At 40.9% G+C, this 21,463-nt stretch overlaps 1 pseudogene across 1 annotated transcript; it reads left to right on the forward strand.

Annotated features, from left to right (window-relative positions):
• Positions 1 to 5,198: 5,198 nt before the first annotated feature.
• Positions 5,199 to 19,277, forward strand: LOC309610572 (large ribosomal subunit protein eL31 pseudogene; annotated as a pseudogene). Its single transcript has one exon. The product of its transcript is annotated as a large ribosomal subunit protein eL31 pseudogene (transcript).
• The last annotated feature ends 2,186 nt before the right edge of the window (positions 19,278 to 21,463 follow it).

The following is a 21,463-nucleotide window of genomic DNA, read 5'->3' on the forward strand; positions in this document are numbered from 1 at the left end:
TTTCTAGGTTTTTCATCATCTTTACAAAGAGCAGTTCCACTCTCGTGGTCTAGTACACGAGAAGTGCTTTGCAGTTCATAAGAGCTTTCGCACTTATGACCTAATCCTCACCGCCCATGAGGGTAAGTAGGGCAAGTAATATCCCTGCTTTTTATATGAGAGCTGAAGTTTAGAACAGCCAAAGCACCTGTCCGAGGTCCCACAAGAATAAGAATCCACATCTGGCTCCCTTTTCTACTTCCAAGCGTAAAGTCATATGCAGTGTCAAAACCAGAATCACCCTGTGTAGAAGGAGAAGGGGAAGCGTACTGGGATCATCTTGACTGTCATTAACAAATACTTATCAGTCACTTGTTATGTGCCAGGCACTGTTCTCTGTTGGGGATAACTGGGGGTGGGGGCAGGACAAACAAGGACGCAACCCTCCTGGGGCTCAGTTCCTTAGTAGGAGATCAGAAAGGCAGCTCTAAGTATCGTGGGACGCAGAACTGAGCAAGTGCAGAGAGGGCCTCTGAGGTGGCACGTTTAAGCTGAAATCTGAATCACGAGAAGAGGGTCCCCGTGTGGAGATCAGGAAGGATGTTCCACTCACGGGACGGTCCTTCCAAGGCAGGTGCTGGCGGGAGCACTGGGAGAGCTCAAGGGAAGGACATAAGGATGGTGTTTGCTGCGTGGTCTAAGTGCAGAATCATAGGGCTTTGGGCAGGGAAGAAATGTGAATTATGTTTTAAAAACTCAACCTTGCTGCTGAGTATAGAATGGAGGGCAAGAGTAGCAGCAAGAAGACTTCCAGTTAGGAGGCTGTCACTATGGTCCAGGCAAGTCAAGAGGGTGGCTTGGTCTCTCTAGATGGTTGCGGAGGTGGCTCTCCTGCCTGACCTATTTACTCTGCTCCAGCCTTTTCTTGTCACCAGCTCTCTGGCATCATTTTAACTGCATTTATTCTTTTGCTCTGCTTAAAGGCAGATTTGAGAAGATTGGGAGGTTGAAAAAGTTTTCAAGATTAAAAGCAAGAAAAACTGTCTCTTGAATGCCTTATTTTGACCTGACATAACCCATTCTGTTTCATCCCTAGTATCTATAAAGAGAGTAGTGGAATCCAGCACACACTATAAGGCACCTCAGCTAAGACCTTGTTCCTCTCTGGTTCAATAAATATTACTGATGATGATGAAAACTCTATTTTAGTATCTTTCCTTTTTTGAGAACAACTTAGTAATGATCTCTAAAATTGACAATTGATGCCTTGGCCATCACAATTGGAACGTGTGTGTGTTTGTACTCAGGTAGTTAAAACTATGCTGAGTGGGTTGCTCTGTACTAAGCATGTACACTACTGGCCTTTGAGGTAGGTTTTTGTTTTGTTTTAATTATCCTTGTTCTACAGATAAAGCACTGAGGCGCAGAGAAGTAACTTCCCAAGGTTACACAGGTAGGAACCAATGGGACCGTAATTTGAGTCCAGTCAGTCGAGCTCCCGAACCTGCCCTCTCAGGAAAATAATTATTGAAAGTAACACCACTAGTTTCTTACCATTGTACAGGAATTTTAAAAGCATTCATTATTGCACTTGATCCTCAAAACTCTAGGAGGTGGATAAGGTAGGCATTATTATCCCATTTTACAGGTGAGAATACTGAGTTATAGACGTTACCTCACTTGCTCAACTTTATATATAAAGTAGACAGTGTCTGAGCCATGACTAGCTTTTAAGCTTTTTGAGTGAGGGTGCTTCTCATTAAACCTATAATTTCCTAATTAGATAATTAATACTTGTAGCCTGATCAACATCTTTTTCTCATTTATAAATGTGTATATACTATATATCATATATATGAAAGCCATTAATATTTATAAAATTGAAATTATGTTTAGTTATACATTTAATCAATTATCTCTCCTGATAAAATAATTGCATAAAAATGAAGTTTTAAATTCAGCATATATATGAATAAATACTTGAATAAGAATTTTCTTGATTGTAATTTTTTTTAACATTTTAGTGTTTTTGAAAACAAAATGTCTTACAATCAATGTATATATTTAATATTGTTTATCCTTAAAAATAATTGCATCAGTGTTGCATCTCAAAATTGAAAGGTCTAAAAAAAAAAATGAAGGGTCTTAAAAGATAAAAAACATTCTTTGGAATATACATATATAAACTACTGAAAAATCTGGTGTGAATAGGCTCTGTCATCTGGGAAATATGAACGAGGATGAGAAAGTTTATCACATACTGAAATTTTGGGAAAAGTTTTCTTGGACAGAAAAATGGCAAAGATTACAAATTGCATACATCACTCTGTACTTAATCTCGGGTCAATCGTTTTTAGAGCAAGCGATGTTGTCATATGCACTTTTAGAGACAATAAGTAGAAGGGTCACTAGATGGCACTATTATTCTTAGTACTGTAGTAACCTATTCCTTAGTGAACTTGAGAGTGACAAAACATGAATATGCAGAGAGCATTAGTCCAATAATGCTGTAACTTTGTCAAAATTGTTTCTTAAAAGGAAAGAATTGATGATAAAGTCTGTTACAATGAAATTCATACTATTTTGTGAACTCCAAAATGCAGGGAGCGATTTCTAGGACTCCTTTTTACAATGCAGCATTCATTTGTTATTCATTCAGTCATTCGTTCACTTACAAATATTTATTGAGTGTTTTGAAAGTGCCAGGATCTCAGTGAAGCCCTGGGTATTTTCACACTGAAGTAATGACTTTTTTTTTCAAGTAAGAGCGCAGACTTTGCACTAGTAAGACCTGAATCCTCTACTTACTGGGTCATCTTACGTAAGCCCTTATTATTATTATAACTTCTATTTTTGAGATGAGAAGAGTAAGGCACAGAGCCAGTGGCTGTGGATGGAAATACTTTGTAAAATCATGCTTTCTATGTGAATACTATTACTACCTCAAGAATGTTGACTATTTCTAGTAGTAGTTCTATTTACATAATAGACTATTAAATCACACAATCTAAGCTTATTAAGATCAGCCTCGGGACTTCCGTGGTGGCACAGTGGTTAAGAATCCGCCTGCCAATGCAGGGGACACAGGTTTGAGCCCTGGTCCAGGAAGATCCCACATGCTGCGGAGCAACTAAGCCCGTGCACCACAACTACTGAGCCTGCACTCTAGAGCCCACGAGCCACAACTACTGAGCCCCGTGCCACAACTACTGAAACCTGCGCTCCTAGAACCCGTGCTCTGCAACAAGAGAAGCCACCGCAATGAGAGGCCTGTGCCCGGCAACAAAGAGCAGCCCCGGCTCGCTACAACTAGAGAAAGCCCGCGCGCAGCAACGAGGACCCAACGCGGCCAAAAATAAAATTAATTAATTTAAAAATATATATATATGCTAAAAAAAAGAGAAAACATTATTTTAAAAAAGAAGATCAGCCTCAACACAAGTGACCATGAGACAGTTTCTCAGTGCAGCTCTTCCCTGCCTCAACATATGTCTTGGAAATACCATCAGAATCAAAACGAAGCAGATAGATCTGAAGATTTGGCAGAAGGATACTAGAAGTGTGTTTGGGGTGTGAGCAAATAGGTGTGTTTATATATAAAAAATTGTTTCAACACACCTTGCAGGAAGCCAACCTCATCTCTTACCAGCCTCACTTCCCCTGCAGTTGGTTTTGCTCCCAGTGCACAGTACTTCCTTTCAGACGCTCATTCTGAATGAACATGATGACGATGCATATTTACTCCCGGACGTTGCTAAGCAGCCCAGCAAAAATAAACCTGAAGACTTTATTCACATTTTGTAATAATCAGGGTGTAAATTGACAATGGCTCATTTAGGAGGTTGTGCTCACTGTACTTTACTCAAGTTCCCTTTTTACGTGTGATCTGTTTATTCAGTTCTTGTTTATGGAAGTGGATATTATGTCCGAGTGTTACGGGTAATACAGAGATTCTGATTCTATTACTCGCCGTATAAGTGTTATACTGCCCAGCCCATTGGATGCGAGTAATAAAAGTTAGGTTTCTCCTTTGGCCAGAATCCCAACACAACTGTGCTATCTATGCTGGAGCCACTGCAGCTGATGTCCTAACAGCTCACTGAGGAGGTCAAAGATGGTTTCCTAAAAAATGCCTGCTCTGACAATGGCGCTCGCATCTCAGAGCTACCATTGTTTGCCTTTCTGTCAACCACTCACATAGCTCAGAACTCAAGCAAACACATGAAAAAGAAAAGCCTCGATTTTAAAAGTTTTATTGAAAATATTCAAGATTTCCTGCTTATTTTAGGGACAGTGAAAGAAATCCAGTGTTTTATCCACGTCAGGTCCCTACCAGATTATAAACAGTTGAGAGGAGGGTCCACTTGCTGAAAGGTGCCTTGAGAGAGAAACTCCCGCTTCTCGGATTCGAAGAGGAAGGCCCCTCATCTCTCAAGTCTCCCTTAAGGTGTCACAGCCGGGGGGGGGCATCATAGCCTCCCACTCTGGCCTCCTTCTAGCCTCCACAGCCTCCTCCTCACCCAGGTCATCAGGCAGCAGGATTGGCTGCTCTGCCCAATTCCAGAGCTTTTCCCTTTGTTTTAAAATTGCCCTTGAATTCAGCTCCCTTCCACTCCCTTTTCCCCACACAGTGTTTTTACACCTTTGGTGCCCAAACCTTGAAGGTAAACACAAAGACAGGCATCTATAAACACAGAACGATGCCCACATTCATGGGAGTAACAGCAATCTCAAAAAACAGTCATGGGGCTTCCCTGGTGGCGCAGTGGTTAAGAATCCGCCCACCAATGGGAGGGACACAGGTTCAAGCCCTGGTCCGGGAAGATCCCACATGCCGCGGAGCAACTAAGCCCGTGCGCCACAACTACTGAGCCTGCGCTCTAGAGCCCGCGAGCCACAACTACCGAAGCCCGCGTGCCTAGAGCCCGTGCTCCACAACAAGAGAAGCCACCGCAATGAGAAGCCCGCACACCCCAACGAAGAGTAGCCCCTGCTCGACGCAACTAGAGACAGCCCGCGTGCAGCAATGAACACCCAGTGCAGCCAAAAATAAATAAATAAAATAAATTTTTAAAAAAAACAACAATCATGATGGCAAATTTTAATCAGTGACTCAGAAACTTCCCAAGCAAGAAAGATTTGTGTCCCAGTCTTGCTCTACCCTCATTTCATGTCTTTTTTTTTTTTAATGTTACATTTTCATTTTTATTTATTTATTTATTTATTTATTTGGCCGCCCCGAGAGGCATGCAGGATCTTAGTTCCCTGACCAGGGATCCAACCCATGCCCCACTGCAGTGGAAGAGTGTAGTCTTAACCACTGGACCACCAGAGAGGTCCCCTTCATTTCAGGTCTTAGTTCCAGCTCTAAGTATTTGCAGCAATCTCCTTCCTGAACTATATCACATTCGTGCAACTTTTTTTCCCCTACCTTGCATGTGAGTCTGGCCATTTCTTTCCCTGTTAAAGAATCTACAGCCCAGAGCTCTTTATATAATGTCAACCCAACTAGAGCAGGAACCTGCCTTTATCTAAAAGTCTGGCCATGCAGAGCCAGCAATCCGTGAACAGCAGTTGACGGGCTGATCCAAAGCAAATCCCTCATGTACTCCTCAGGGAAGGGAGGAAGGCAAACCCATTGCCAGCCCACAATGGTCATGATGGAAAGATGTGCAAATCCAGGCTGGCCCTTCAAGCTGATGGGGCTGGCTGAGAACTGAGTGAATAAAGTGAAATGGAAGGTAAATAGATGCAATCAAATTATTACAAAGAGGGAACAGGCAAGTTTGCTTTAAAGAGACGAAAAATAAGCATTTCTACGCCCTCCACAATCATAGGGATTGAAAATGTTAGTATTCTTGCTCATCTTTTCTCTTTGGTGTAGATCCATCTTTTGATGCATATGGTTTTTGTTGTGATTTTCTTCGTTTTTACCACCTGTGTTCCAGATGTCTTGTCAACTTCATCATTTTGCTGCTTTGCTTGAAGATTTCAAAACAGACCTCAATTTTGAAACTCTTCTGTGGCATATTTCTCTTTTATTTGAAAAGATGTGTTTGATTTAGAAAATACAAAGACATTGCCCTACTTTCTTTGCATTGGGGTTAAATTGGAAGTAGGCAGCAAAATGGGTTACCTCCTGACTAGTGGAAGAGATACTCACCACAGCCGTCTGCTGACTGCGGAGAAGTGGCAGCCGGGATGGTGCAGGTGAGGCCAAGTGCATGTCCCCAACCTTTGTGCTTCATTATGTCACAGAGGACAGGAATGACAAGAGGATAAGGAAATCTGTGGCCTCAGTTTAAAGCAGAGTCCAGATAGAGTCCATACCCTATTGAGAAATCAATTCATGTACATGTGTGTGTTCTACACGTGCACAGGTGTATTCATGCCAACATAAATGCAGTAAACGTCTCTGGCAAGACATACAGGAAGTTGGTTGCTGTCGAGGTGGGAATTTGGTAGCCATGGGCCAGGGGTGAGAGGGAGACCTAATTTTGCTGTAAACACTTCCTTCTTAAAATTTGGAACTTGTGCTTGTATTTCCCATTAAAAATGAAAACATTGGATAATCATCATAACAAAAGAATATATTCCACGAGACTGGGCACACCTAAAAGTAGTTTCCTAAAGCAATTTCTCCCTTTGCATGAGGAATAAAGTCCTACCTGTCACCTCAGTTTGAAGGGAGATTAATGTGGCTTGAATATTTACTATGGTTTTACTGCAGAGATGTTTAAGTGCCAACAATGAGTTACCACATAGGCAAATGGCTCTTGAATCCGGATAACCGTGCTATGGAAAAGACGGTGGGGATTTTGGTGTTTGTGTCATTTGGGCTTGGATTACACGTTCCTTCCCCTGTTGCTGGGAGGCCCATGTTCTTGGAAGTAACTGAACTAAGGCTGGAATAGTGGGGATTGAGAAAATGAATGACTTGGAAGAAGATACTGCAGCAGCAGTTTGTGGAGACCCTCTTTCTGTCCCCTGCTCAGGCATCCAGGGCAGGTGAAACATCCAGATGCACAGGACCCTTTGGTTGTGCCATCTTGGTTCACTCCTTGCTGCCACCACTAGATGGGCACTCATCTGTTTCCTGGGACACGGATCTAGGGCTCTCTCCAATTCCTCCCAGGGTCTCCAGCATGATTCCTTCTCTCTCTTTGCACCCGGCGCAGAACAAATAGACCAGTGAGAGGACAGAATGCAGATGGCATATCTCTCATATAATTTATCTAATCAGGTTGCTTACTTACTTATTCATTTAATAAACATGTATGGATTCCTTTCCAACCTGGGCCCGGCAGGATGGCTCCTGCAAAGAAGGGTGGTGAGAAGAAGAAGGGCCGCTTCACCATCAACGAGGTGGTGACCAGAGAATACACCATCAACATTCACAGGTGCTTCCACGGAATGGGTTTCAAGGAACGTGCCTCTCGGGCACTCAGAGAAATCCGGAAATTTGCAATGAAGGAGACGGGAACTCCAGATGTACGCATTGACGCCAGGCTCAACAAAGCCATCTGGGCCAAAGGAATAAGGAATGTTCCATACCGTATCCATGTGCGGTTGTCCAGAAAGTATGATGACGATGAAGATTCACCAAACAAGCTCTGAACGTTGGTTGCCTGTGTACCTCACCACTTTTCAAAAATCTACAGCTAGTTGATGTAGGTGAGAACTAACTGCTGATTGTCCAATAAAGTTATAGAATGGCCAAAAACAAAAACAAACAAACAAACAAAAATGTATGGAAAACCTACCATAGGCCGAAAACTTGCTCTGGAGATGCAAGACCTCAAGAAGTTCACAATCTAGTGGGAAAGATAGAGTATTATTTTTTTTTAATATATAACTGTGATAGTCTGATGAGTGTTAATGTAACCTAAGGCCAAGGTAACATAGGAGCATCTACCAGGGCATCCAAACCAGACTAGGGGTGGTGCTGATCGCACAGGTGACCAAGTTGGGACTGTAAGGGCATGCAGGAGACTGCCCGTGGGCCACATGGGAGATGGGGACTGAGTGTGTTATTGCTGGTTGGTGACAAGAGAGTGGCAGCTGTGAGGGGTGTAGGGCATTTCACGATGAGATAATAACATAAAATGAGAAATGACCACAGCTCATCAGGTACTGCAAATTGCCAGCATGGCAGAAGCATAAAGTCTGAGACAGGATAGGGAGTATAAAGGGAAGAGAAAGGGCTTTACATGTCCGGCTAAGGCATTTTTGAAAGGATCAAAGTGGGAGAATGACAAGATTTAACAAGATATGCGTTTTCAAAGATAATTGAAGGCCAGTAGAGGGAATGTATTGGGGGTGGGGAATGTTAGAGGCGGGAGACCAGTTAAGTGGCTTCTGCAGCATTTCAGCCAAGGAGGGATGAGGTGGTGAAGAGGAGTAGCAGTTACAGGAAAAGAGAAGAACAAAGGTGAAACCAACAGCAGGGGCAACTCTGTGACCTTCCTCCCCTGACACAACGGGATTAGGATGTCATTGCAGGTCTACCTGAAAGGAGCTTAGGAGAAATGACCAGACAGTATCCAAGCACGTGTCAGACCAATGTCTAGGTAAGTAAGTAGCTCAAAGTTAACCAAGAGGAGGCAGGTAAGGGATAAGGCCAGCTGGGATGGAGAGTGTAGGGAGAAAGTGCAAGCAGATAGATACCATAGGAACCTGATTTAGTGGGACCCTTGCAGCTGCTGGTGAGTGTTCCAGAAGCTGTAAAGGAACCAATACGGAACACATGTATGGGGGTGGGGAGGGGTCTAGGGTCACTTACTTCCTGGCTTGAGTAGCTGGGTGGGTGGAGATACAGCAGTGAAAGGTAGAAAGTTCGGGAAGAAAGACTTTTGGGAAGAAGATAAAGAGTTCAGCTTTGAGCTTTTTGGATTTTAGGTGCTTGATGTCCATCTGAGCCACATTCACTCTGGAAAGCATCTAGGTAATGCAAGAGATGTGACGGAAGCTAAGAGAAAAGAGTCTCAAGAAAGAAAAAACAATGAAAATGTCCATTGCTTCAATGAAATAAAATAGGCGTCCATCTGATTTGACAAAAGGAAAGTAACCAGTGATCTTAGTGAGAACGTTTTTGGTAGCGTGGTGTTAGAAAGTAGATTACCAGATCACCTCCGCTGAGGACCTAAGGGAGAGGAGAGAAGGTTGTTGCAGTGGGAAGTCAATTTGATGCAATGCTTACCTCCAATCAGGTGACCAACCGTCCCTGTTTGCCCAGGACTGAGTGGATTCCCAGGATGCTGGACTTTTAGTGCTAAGACTGAGAAAGTCCTTGGGCAAGCAGAACAGATTGGTCACCCTGCCTTCAATCCCACTACCAGAAAGGCTGTCCGAGAGTTCATGAAATAAGCTGAGATAAAATTAAGATGCTTGGGACTTCCCTGGTGGCGCAGTGGTTAAGAATCGGCCTGCCAATGCAGGGGACACGGGTTCAAGCCCTGGTCCGGGAAGATCCCACATGCCGCGGAGCAACTAAGCCCATGCACCACAACTACTGAAGCCCCCGCACCTACAGCCCGTGCTCTGCAACAAAGAGAAGCCACCTTAATAAGAAGCCCGTGCACCGCAATGAAGAGTAGCTCCCTCTTGCCGCAACCAGAGAAAGCCCGCGTGCAGCAATGAAGACCCAATGCAGCCAAAAATAAATAAATAAATTTATTAAAAACAAAAAAATTAAGATGCTTGAGGGAATTCCCTGGTGGTCCAGTGGTTAAGACTCGGCACTTTCACTGCTTTGGGCCCGGGTTCAATCCCTGGCTGGGGAACTAAGATCCCACAAGCCGTGTGGCGTGGCCAAAAAAAAAAAAATTAAGATGCTTGAATCACAAGGTTTACTGAATAAATTTAAAACACACAGCAAGAAACAAAGGGAAAGAGATGAAGGATGCTATCACCATGAGAATAGGGTGCAAGTTGGGTGTATGAGCCACAGCTCTCTCTCTGTCTGTCCCTGTCTGTCTGTCTCTCGTCTTCATTCCCTGCTGCCAGTATGGTCACAAGGTCCAGAGTTGAGGGTGAGCGAGGGGACTCAGAAGACTGAAAGTATCTGGAGCCAACACATGCTTACTCTTTCCAAGAGATGGAGGGACAAATAGCTTGGACGCAACTGAAACTCACCAATAAGTTGCTGAAGAGCTATGGATTTATCTGTGTATCTTGGGCAGAGGTTACATGTGGCATAAGGATGATACATGATCTGTGCTTTATTAATGTTTTAGGTTTAAGTGGTCCTTCTATCCCTTCCTATCTACAAGTAGCATTCTGGTTTGTTCCATCCTTTTCGTCTATGTTTATCAAACATATGCCCTGTTTATATTTATATTTAATTTAACAGATTTCTAACTTAGCACATTTGCTATCATTCCTCAACATGTTTTATGAGTTTCATCTGTTATTCTACTTGTTTGTTTCCCTTGTTATTTACAGCACAATTGAATATTCTCAAATAATGTGGTAAAATCATATTATAGAAGTGACAATAGCACCAGTAGACTTTTCCTTCTCGAAACTTGGCTGTTGTGAAAAAAGAAAGAAAGAGTATTTACTAGAGGGATTTAGAGAATCATGAGAAAAAAATTTTTTAATAAACTGAAGTCACCAAGTCAGAACATAAGGTGTTTCAACCAGAGACATGAGAAGTTAATTGACAGAGCATGATCCTTGGGAGAGTATAAAAGGATGGAATCCAGATCAGGTGGAGCATTGGTGGGAGATCTCATCCTCTTAGACTAGAGGGGAGAAGGAATAATAGTGGACAAGACAAGTGTGTTTCCAGTGACGGACTGGGTTTACCATGTATGTCTTAGTTTTCTTTGTGAAGTAGCTTGGCCATTAAACAATTATATCCAGGCACTGGTTGATTTACAAATATTTACTTTTTTTTTTAGGTGTGGTGGCTTTGTAATGTATCAATTTGGCTATGCTGAACTACTTTCCCCAGAATTTCATTTCATGTATATTTTGGGTTATGGTGGATCCCAAGGGAGATTCTTGTGAGATTTGGAAGGCAGACGGGAAAGGGCAGCCGTTCCGTAGCTCACACACGTTGCTGCCAATGTGCTAACTCACCTCATCAGCATGAAGCAGCAGAGGCACCAGCTCTACTTCCCCTGGATCCTCCCTCACCTTCTCTGACCCCTGGACCAGGTGCCTATGTTCAGTTCCATGAGGAAGGGCAATGTCAATCATCATGGGTTTCAGTCTGTCCTGGGTTCCAGCATGTTCTTCATCTTCCTCAATTTACATCCATTTTCTCTTCATAACTCCCCACCATCTAGACTCCAGGCTCCAGTATCAGGTGAGAAGACTTACAGAGATTCTTTAACCAGTCCCAACAAATGTGTAAGGCCAAACTCCTGTAATATAATCTCCGGAGACCATGCTTGAGTTTATGCTAATGACATGACTCAGGACAGGGACTGTCCATACCAGAAAGATCAGCCTTATGATTAGAGGGTTAGGGCTTTGAGCCACATGATATCAACCCAACATTTGACCTCCCAGGAGGGTGAGGAGGGCTGAAGACCGAGTTCAACCACATGGCCAGTGATTCAATCAATCATGCCTACAAAATGAAACCCCAATAAAAGCTTTGCACATGGAAGCTCTGGTGACTTTCCTGGTTGGTAATTCTGTATCAATGAGCCAGGAGGGTGTTGCTTCCTAAGGACATGGAAGCTTTGCATTCAAGGCCCTCCCGACATTGCCCTGTGTGTCTCCTCATTTGGCTGGTCTTGAGTTGTATCTTTTATCATAAAACTGTAATCATAATTATAGTGCTTTCCTGAGCTCTGAGTCATTCTAGCAAATTATTGAATCTGAGGGGGTAGTGGAAACCCCTGAATTTGTAGCCAGTGGTCAGGAGCATGCGTGACCTGGGGACCCTGGACCTTATGGCTGGTGTCTGAAGTGAGGGGGTGTCTTGTGAAGGACTGTGCCCTTACACTGTGAAATTTAACCTAAATTCAGGTACTCAGTGTTAGGATTGCACTGCAAAGAGAAAATAATATAGTAACCTCCCATGTGGGCATCACCTAGGTACAACAGTAATCAACTCATGGCCAATCTTGTTTCATCCATAACCTCCACTGTGGGATTACTTTGAAGCAAAACCCTGTTGTGATATGATTTCATCCATAAATATTAAAGTAGATATCTCTAAAAGATAAGCCTCTTCTTTCTTGCTAATAACTACAATACCATTCATTTATTTTTAAAAATTGACAGTGATTCCCTAATATTATTGCATACTAATAGTCAGTGTTTAAATTTCCCCTACCATCTCAAAAAAAATTTTTATATCTGGTTTGTTCAAATCCAAACAAGTCCCCACATTGCATCTTGTCAACAGACCTCTTAATCTCTTTTCATCTGTATGTCTCCTTCTCTCTCTCTCTCTTTTCTTGCAATTTATTTATAAAAGATACTGAGTGTCTTTTCCAGTAGAGTTGTATTCTCACACTTTAAAGTATACACAAATCACTAGGGGATTTTTTTTTTTGCTTATATAAATGCATTTTAAATTTTTTAATTTTTAAAATTCTTAAATTAATTTTTATTGGACTATAGTTGCTTTACAATATTGTGTTAGTTTCTGCTGTACAGCAAAGTGAATCAGTTATACATATACATATATCCCCTCTTTTTTGGATTTCCTTCCCATTTAGGTCACCACAGAGCACTGAGTAGAGTTCCCTGTGCTATACAGTAGGTTCTCATTTGTTATCTATTTTATACATAGTATCAATAGTGTATATATGTCAATCCCAATCTCCCAATTCATCCCACCCTCCACCTAGGGCATCTTATTTTAAAAGTAGATTCTGCTTTAGAAAGAAAATTTGGGGGCTTCCCTGGTGGTTCAGTGGTTAAGGATCCGCCTGCCAATGCAAGGGACACAGGTTCGAGCACTGGCCCAGGAAGATCCCACATGCCACAGAGCAACGTGTGCCACAACTACTGAGCCTGTGCTCTAGAGCCCACGAGCCACAACTGCTGAGCCAGCGTGCCACAACTACTGAAGCCTGCGCACCTAGAGCCCGTGCTCCGCAACGAGAGAAGCCACCGCAATGAGAAGCCTGTGCAACGCAACGAAGAGTAGCCCCCGCTCACCACAACTAGAGAAAGCCCGCACAGCAACGATGACCCAAAGCAGCCAAAAATAAAAACAAACAAATAAATAAATAAATTTATTTTAAAAAAAAGAAAATTTGGTGTGGGTCCCAAGATTCTGCATTTCCAGCAAGCCCCCAGGTGAAGTGGATGCTGCTGGTCTGTGAACCACACTCAGACTAGCAAACTCTGGAGCTCTCTACAGTCTGGATTTTGATGATTGCATCCCCATGATGTCATAACCATGTTTCTCTGTCCCCTCTCAACTGGTGGTCAGACCATCTGGATTAAGGGGAAGCCCGCTGTGTGTGAAGCAGCCTCTTGTGTAACTTTTAATGCTCCTTCCAAAATGTATACTTAAGCAATCTGAAAGTTTTCCAGTAGTATTTTTCTCACCCTCCCAACCCTTTTCTATGTTCTCTCCCATTTAAAGTTTATGCCCAATGTATTCCAATGGCACTCAGTAAAAATACTTTTTAGGGAAAGGAGGGAATATATCCAGTGGTTGTAAAGTTGGAGGACATACCAGCATGACATGGAAGACAGCCTAGATTAGGCAGAAGACAAGAAGAGAAGCAGCTGCAAGACTGACTTGGGTAGAAGTAAGGGCCCTTGGATAGGGGAATGAGGCTGGGTGAGGCTGGGTGATAAGAGTGGGGCAGAGATTGTGAAGATCCGTTGCACACAGCCATTCTCAAAAGCCAGTCCAAAATCCCAGAAGCACATGGGGGCTTGCTAAAAATAGTTTCCTGTTCCGACACATCAAATCACAATCTCTGGAGAAAGAGCCTTGGAATATGCTTGGCAGGCACCCTCTGGAGACTCTGATGTAGAGTGGATCTAGAAACCACTGAACTATATCGGATGCCACACATTGCTGTATGTGTGTGTGTGTGTGTGTATATATATACATATATATATATATATATATATATATATATACACATATATATATATATATATATATATATTTTGCCATCTTTCTTGCCAGTGAATGCTCTGAAGTACTCATTGACCAAATGCTAGGTAGCCCTAGGATAAAATATCACCTAGTGCTTTCATTCTCGGTGGGCACGTGGTCGTCTGATTACATGATGTTTCATTTAATGGCTGAGACGTTAAAGCCCAGTTGTTAAGAACTCCGACGAATTTAAACTCTGAAAAGTGTGGTGTTTACACTCCTATACATGGCACCATTCACGTATCAATTATGCTGGATTTTCAGATTAATTAGATGACCATAGAGTTGCCAGGCTCTGAAGGAATTGGACTTCAGACAAGAAAAATGGAAATAAATTTTGTAAATTATTTACAAGTTTCACTACTCTGTTTTCAGCCAGACCTCACCAAAAAGAGACAAAAGTAAAGACAGAGGAACCTTCGAGCACAACGGCGAGAGTTTGCTGGGCCATCATGGGCTTGATCTTCCTGTCTCATTGGCTTGGCTGTCTCACACAGCTCTAGTTAGCAGCAACTTGGCTTGGTTGTGAATATTATCCTTATATGGGCCGAGTCATCCAGAGGGCAAACATGGACTTTCAAGGATTTGAGGGACCCTCCTTGTTAGAATGTTCACATTAGTTCCTCTTTCAGCTACACATGCCAACCACACATGCTGCTTCATCCTCTGCCAATAAGATTCCTGTTCCTCTTTCCTTGGCCTGGCCACTCGTCACTTCTTTCTTATCTTGCCTGTTTCTTTTCCTTTGTCACATCTGGCCCTCACACCAGTTCAGCCTGCTTCTAATCGTGTGTTTATTGGCATTCCCAAGCATTTTCAGAAAACGTGTAGTGTTTCTGCTGCATTAGAACATTGAGGTTACAGGAGGAATTGAATTGAGGATGTTGATTTTTTTCAATACAATTACTCTTCAGTTAGCGGGTCCAGTAACACCAGTGAATTTTAAAGCCTGAACAAGTTTTACAGATGCTCTGAAAAGTGCTAACTGTTTTCCCCTTGAGCCCAGATGACATTTGGGCAGAAATGGAATGCCAACTTTTGTCAATATTCTAAGGCGATAACATGTAGGGAGGTGACTCTGGTGTCATCTTCCCACCTCCCTACCCACTGGGAAGTCATAGAGTACATTCCACGGCCAAGTTGAAATGTTTTCTGAATGATTCACTCTATCCTCTCCCGTTGGGTCAAATATCAAGAGTAAGAGGAAGGACTCAGATCAGACTCCTTAGGTTCGAATCTCAGAAATCACTACTGTGCCATTTTCCACAAAATTGTAAACCTCTTTAAGCCTCATTTTTATCATCTGTAAAATGGGGATAATATTAGCACCCACTCTGTAAGGACGTAGTGAGCATTGATTATTATAATCCATGGTAAGCACTTAGCATAGCATCATTTATAAGTACTCAAGACACTTCAGTCACTAATATTTCTCCAAGGTTTGTTGATAAATATTCTGCCTCATAGCACAATATTATCATGAATTATAATATCATTTTTGGAAAAAATCTGTTGCCAAGAATGTGATCACTGTGGTAAGAGAAGACTAAAAACAGAATCAATGAATCAAATTAAACATTTCATGACGTTTGATATTATTTAGTCCAATATGTTCCTCGCTTATACATCTTCTAGCCTTTTGAGCACATAGACTGGCATCGTAGGTTGATCTTGCAATGACCGCCGTGTGCCAGAAAAAAGACTAAGTCATATTATCCTGATATGAGTTGCCACCTACGATCATCACAGGAGAATTTCAGAAAGTCTGCTAATTTTAATCTTCTACTTAAAAAGAAAGTGTCACAACAGCAAGTATTTGTTTGATTCAAAGTATCAAACTCTGATTCTATGTATCCCAAATCATTGAGTGAGGAAAATGTCTTAAATTTAAAGTAATAAAATGCACGTGATAAAAGATTCAGAGTAAATAAGGATGTAAAAGCAGAAGGAAAAGTTTCCCTACCCCTGCCTCCTTTCCACTCCCAGAGGGAATTAAGACTGACAATTATTTGTTTATCTTCCCAAATGCTTTGTAATGCACATTCTGGTTTATATTCTGGAAGCTCTGTAGTTCAGTTTGGCCTCAGTGTTCTGACAAATTCTGCTATTTGGCTTCATCTTTGGCCTGTGGAAGACTGAACAGTCAAATGCCAACTTACTGTCAGTCCTGGCATGCTTAGTCTTGTGCGTGATCAATTATCATCTACATCAGGGGGTCTGCAATTTACCACCTTCAAGCCAAGTCTGGCTTCTTTTCTGTTTTTGTAAATAAAGTTTTATTGCAACCTATCACACCCATTTGTTTAGGTAATTGTCGATAGCTGCTTTTAAACTAGGTGGCAGAGTTGAGTAGTTGCAATAGAAACTGGCCTGCAAAGCCTAAAATACTCCCTGTCTGGCCTTTTATGGAAAATTTTGTCCATCTGTGATTAGGCTATCATCATAGCTAACTAATCAGCATAAGACCATCCATCCACACAAGGCAAGTCATTGATTGTTTTCATCTGAACAATCACTTTTAAACATAGGAGGCATTCTAGATGTAATTTAGAGAGAACTGTCACCCCAAGTGTTTTATGTTGAAATTCTTTCACTTAAAGTATAAGTTTGAATTTACCATTGCAAAAGAAAAATGTTGAAATAACTAATGTAAAAGCTGTTAAGTTTGTGAACAAAAGCCATCATTTAGAATTTTCAAATATTTAAGTAAATGAGACAATAGATCATCAGTGCAAATACGAAGACAGAGTTCAATAACTTTAGGAAAGATTAAAAAGTCCCTTTTGAGTTCACAAATGTTTATTTAAAAATTAAGTATCAATACAAGGACAGCAATGGAGATTAGAATATCAAAATTCTACTATCTGTAGACTTGTTTGAAGTGAATGAACAAAATATCCCTTAAGAATTTTAATTATTTGTTATTTAATTCCAATTGGGCCATGATCATTTCAAGAAAAAAAAGATTCATTTGGGAATTCCTCACATCTTCTAAAAATGAATCAAATGCAGAATGTTAGCTTTGTTATCAGTTCAGACTTTCCAAAGAAGAAAAACTCCAAAATCACATGTAACAATAGCCATATATATTTAGACATAAGAAAGAGTGTATAGAAGTATATATTTAGACATAAGAAAGAGTGTATACAAGTATAAGAAAAAGGAGGGACCCCAAATTTTGTTCTCACTCTTCTAATTCAACAGGGCAGACTCCATGGATGAACCCTGAGACCATTACGCTCAGTGAAATAAGCCAGCCACAAAAAGACAAATACTGTATTATTTCATTTATATGATGAAGTCCCTAGAGTAGAGATATTCACAGAGATGGGAAGTAGAAGCCTGGTTGCCAGGGGCTGTGAGGAAAGAGGATTGGGATGTTATTGTTTAATCAGTTACAGAGTTTCAGTTTTACAAGATGATAAAATTCTGGAGATGGATAGTGGTGATGGTTGCACAACAATGTGAATGTACTTAAGGCCTCTGAACTGTATCCTTACACAAATGGCTAAGCTAGTAAACTTTATGTTATGTGTGTTTTACCACCATTTTAAAAAGATTCTATGAGACTACTTTAAGAAGACAATCCTTTACAGCTTTGAGTCTATCGAACTCAAAAACTTAAACAGAAGCTTGTTGAAATAACTCCTATTCATTGCCAACCATTTTCAATAACTGAAGTAGAAAGATTCTGGAAAGTTGACCAATCTATAAATCTTAGGCACAAAGTTCCTTCTAGAAAACATGTTACTGAAAAATGACTTCCTGAATTGTATTCTACTGTGATGAAAAAAGGAAGGAAGGGAGGGAGGGAGGGAGGAAGGAAGGAGAGGAGGGAAGGAAAGACGTCATTAAAGATGCTGGTTGAAAGAGCTATTTACCTGTTGGAAATGTGCAATACAATGACCACAGGAGCTGCTCACCAGCTGACCGTGCTGTGGAACCACTGTTCATGTACCACGATGGCAATCTTTAAAGATGTGACTAGTACAGTTTTAACAATATTTGAAGTTATAAAAATAAGTCTGGAATGAAGTTCATTCTATGATGGTATAATCTGTTCCAGTCTTAGTTTTAACTGAATACTGATTTTTAACAGCCCTCCTTTTGGAATTCAGCCAAACTATGAAGTTGGTGTTGAAACATACATAAAATCATGTGTATTTTTTAAATGTACATGAATGAGACCAAAGTATTCATGCTATATTTATTTTTTAATGAGTCATATACCTTGGATATCCTTCCATATCAGGATATACCACCCAGAGGTATTTATCCAAGAGAAATAAATCCTGTGTCCACACCAGACTTGTAAACCGACATTCACAGCACCATTTGTAATAGCTCCAAACTGGAAACACCACCCGGTGACTAGCAACAGGTGAATGGCTAAACAATGTGTATAGCATTTGTACAATGGAACACAAATCAACAATAAGAAAAAGAATGAACTATTGATACAAATAACAACATAGATGAATCTCAAAATATTTATGCAGAGTTCAAGAAGCCAGACAACAAAGTGTATCTATTGTTTAATTCAATTTATATAAAATTATAAAAATGCAAACTAATCTATAGGAAGAAAAAACAAACCGCTGGTTGCCTGGGGACTGGGAACGGGGAGGAAGAATAAGGGAGGGAGAAGTTACAGAGACGCAAGAAACTTTGGAGGTGACAGGTATCTTCACTATTTTCATGTGGTCACGGTTTCATGAGTTTAGACTGTGTCAAAACTGATCAGGCTACAAATGAACTTATCTACAAAACAGAAATGGAGTTACAGATGTAAAAAATAAATTCATGGTTACTGGGGAGTAAGCGGGGGAGGGATAAATTGGAAGATTGGGATTAACACATACACAGTACTATATATAAAATAGATAACTAATACGGACCTACTGTGTAGCACAGGGAACTCTATTCAATACTCTGTAATGGCCTATATGGGAAAAGAATCTAAAAAAGAGTGGATATATGTATATGTATAACTGATTCACTTTGCTGTACACCTGAAACTAATACAACATTGTAAATTACACCCCAATAAAAAATTTTTAAAAAACTGATCAAATTGTTTAAATATATGCAGTTTATTATATGTCAACTATATATCCATAAAGCTGTTAAAAAACAAAACAAAACAAAAAACGTTTTTAGGAGTTGGTAGTGTGGTTACTCACACGTCCCACAAACCCACATTTGTCAAGCTTTTAAAAAGTAATAATTTTTATATCTGTTGATGATATTAGCCATTTTCAGTAACGTGTGTGGCAAATATTTCCTTAATTTTGTTCCTTTTTTAAAAAAAACTGTATGTGATTTTTAGCCAAATAGAAACCTTACATTTTTATCAAATTAAATGCCTGTCTTCTATGTTTTTGGCTTGTGCTGCTGTGCTCTGCTCAGAAAGAATCCCTACTTCAAAATTATATATTTACAATTTTCACACATGTTTTATTCTAGCATTTTTATTGCTTTATATTCTACATAAAATTCTGTCTTGAATTTAGTTTGGAATAAGACAGAAATTGAAACTTATTTTTTTCCCCTAATTACTTAGCTGGTTGAATTAACATCATTTATTGAGTAATCACTCTTGTCCCACTCTTGAGATTTTTATCACCTCAAAATACTTAATATTTGGAGGGGGGGCAGTGGTGGGAGAAGCAGAGGAGCTTCACCTGGGGCCTCAGGCTCTCATGCTGGTGGCGCTGGTGGTGGCTTTTTTTGCTGTCCTTGGGTTAAAACTCCTGCACCAAAATTCATTACACTTTACTGGCAGAGTATATTTACTCTTGGATTCTAGATGCTCTCCAGTTCAGAGTAGATCCATGAAGCTTTTGCTTCTGACCCAGGAAAAATGTAGACATTTATTTCCCCCTCTTCATCTCTGCTCCGTCGGCTGATCGCCTCTCCCTGGCACCCAGGCCTCACCCCTACCGATGGAGGAACAAAAAGATAAGTGAGACACGTGGGTTGGGAAAACCTGCAGTAGGGAAGGAGGGGCTTCAAATACAGCTTTCTGTGTCTTTCTTCTCTTTGTTTACTTCATTTAATTTGCGGGGAGATTCTGGGACCTATCTTCACAAGTTTTTCGTCTTATTCTAAAGTCTCCTTCAAATAACCCTAGATAGAGACAAAATATGTCATTGCAAATTGTTTGGATAAATTTATCAGAATAAGAAAAACCCATCTCTTTATGGCCCCCACGTCCCCCTCCTGGAAGCTCTGGTCATCCAGGCTGACATCTCATGACTCTTACGTGTCCGAAGATACACAATTAAATTTTTCTTAGGAAACTAATTACCGGATCATTTATAAAGTTAAAATTTTACCAAATGTAATAACATTCTCTTCTCTTGTGCTGTCGGCTGTTTTTCAGCTCCTAACTCTGTCAGTTATGGTGATCCATAAGTATTTTTACTCAATAAATAAAGACATTTATGACACTTTAAAATAGACCTTCAGGGATGCTTCAAAAACTATTTTTCCGATGGATTTTATTGCATGATACTCATCTTTCGTATTTTCCTCCTTAGACAGCCATCTCCCAAAAAAAAATCAGACTGGCCTGTAATGATAATCTGGCTCATTTCAAAGGCTGGATTAGAGTACTAATACTAGTAAATATAATAATTATAACAAACGTTTATTGAGCCCTAACTAATAAAAACCCTTGCTTAAACACAGGTAAGCACTACATACAAGTAGAGATATTTATTTCAAAATTAGACTCCACTTTAGCATGAAAATTTCCTTCCTTTGCTCCCCCGCCTGCCCCTGCTTTTTTTTTTTTTTTTTTTTTTTTTTGGCCGTGCCTGGCTGAATGTGAGATCTTAGTTCCCTGACTAGGGATCGAACCCGCGCCCCGTGCACTGGAAGCACGGGGTCTTAACCACTGGACTGCCAGGGAAGTCCTGCCCTCCTCTTTTTAATGGGACACACATTCCGCCCCCCAAATTATAATAGTTGCCTCAGCGTCCAAACAGCGGTCAAATATTGCTTACTCACTTTCTTGCCCACAATCCTGAGGAGATGCACAAAATTGTACCTTCCTGTGGTGTCTCTCTGCTTCTCTTACCTCTACTACGCTTTGGGTTGGTCACTCAGATGTACCAAAACGTGGTTGGTGACCACAGCAATTTGATTTTTCACTAACATTGTTCAGTAGCTTTGCTTTTTTTTGGGTGGTTGGGTAGGGCTGTCACTTTATATCCATCTTTTGGATGTGTAGAGGTAGGCAGAGCTTTTTCTTTTCTTTTTTCACCCTTTATCCAGAAAATGTAAATTCTCAGGGAATGTATTGGTGATTCTGGTTTTCATCTGAATGCCCACCCCGGTCATGAGAGATGAGTTGAAGTCTTTGTTTTGTCTCAAACTCAGAAATCCCAA

This window comes from Balaenoptera borealis (assembly GCF_965194805.1).
Source record: "Balaenoptera borealis genome assembly, chromosome: 14".
NCBI classification, from domain to species: domain Eukaryota; kingdom Metazoa; phylum Chordata; class Mammalia; order Artiodactyla; family Balaenopteridae; genus Balaenoptera; species Balaenoptera borealis.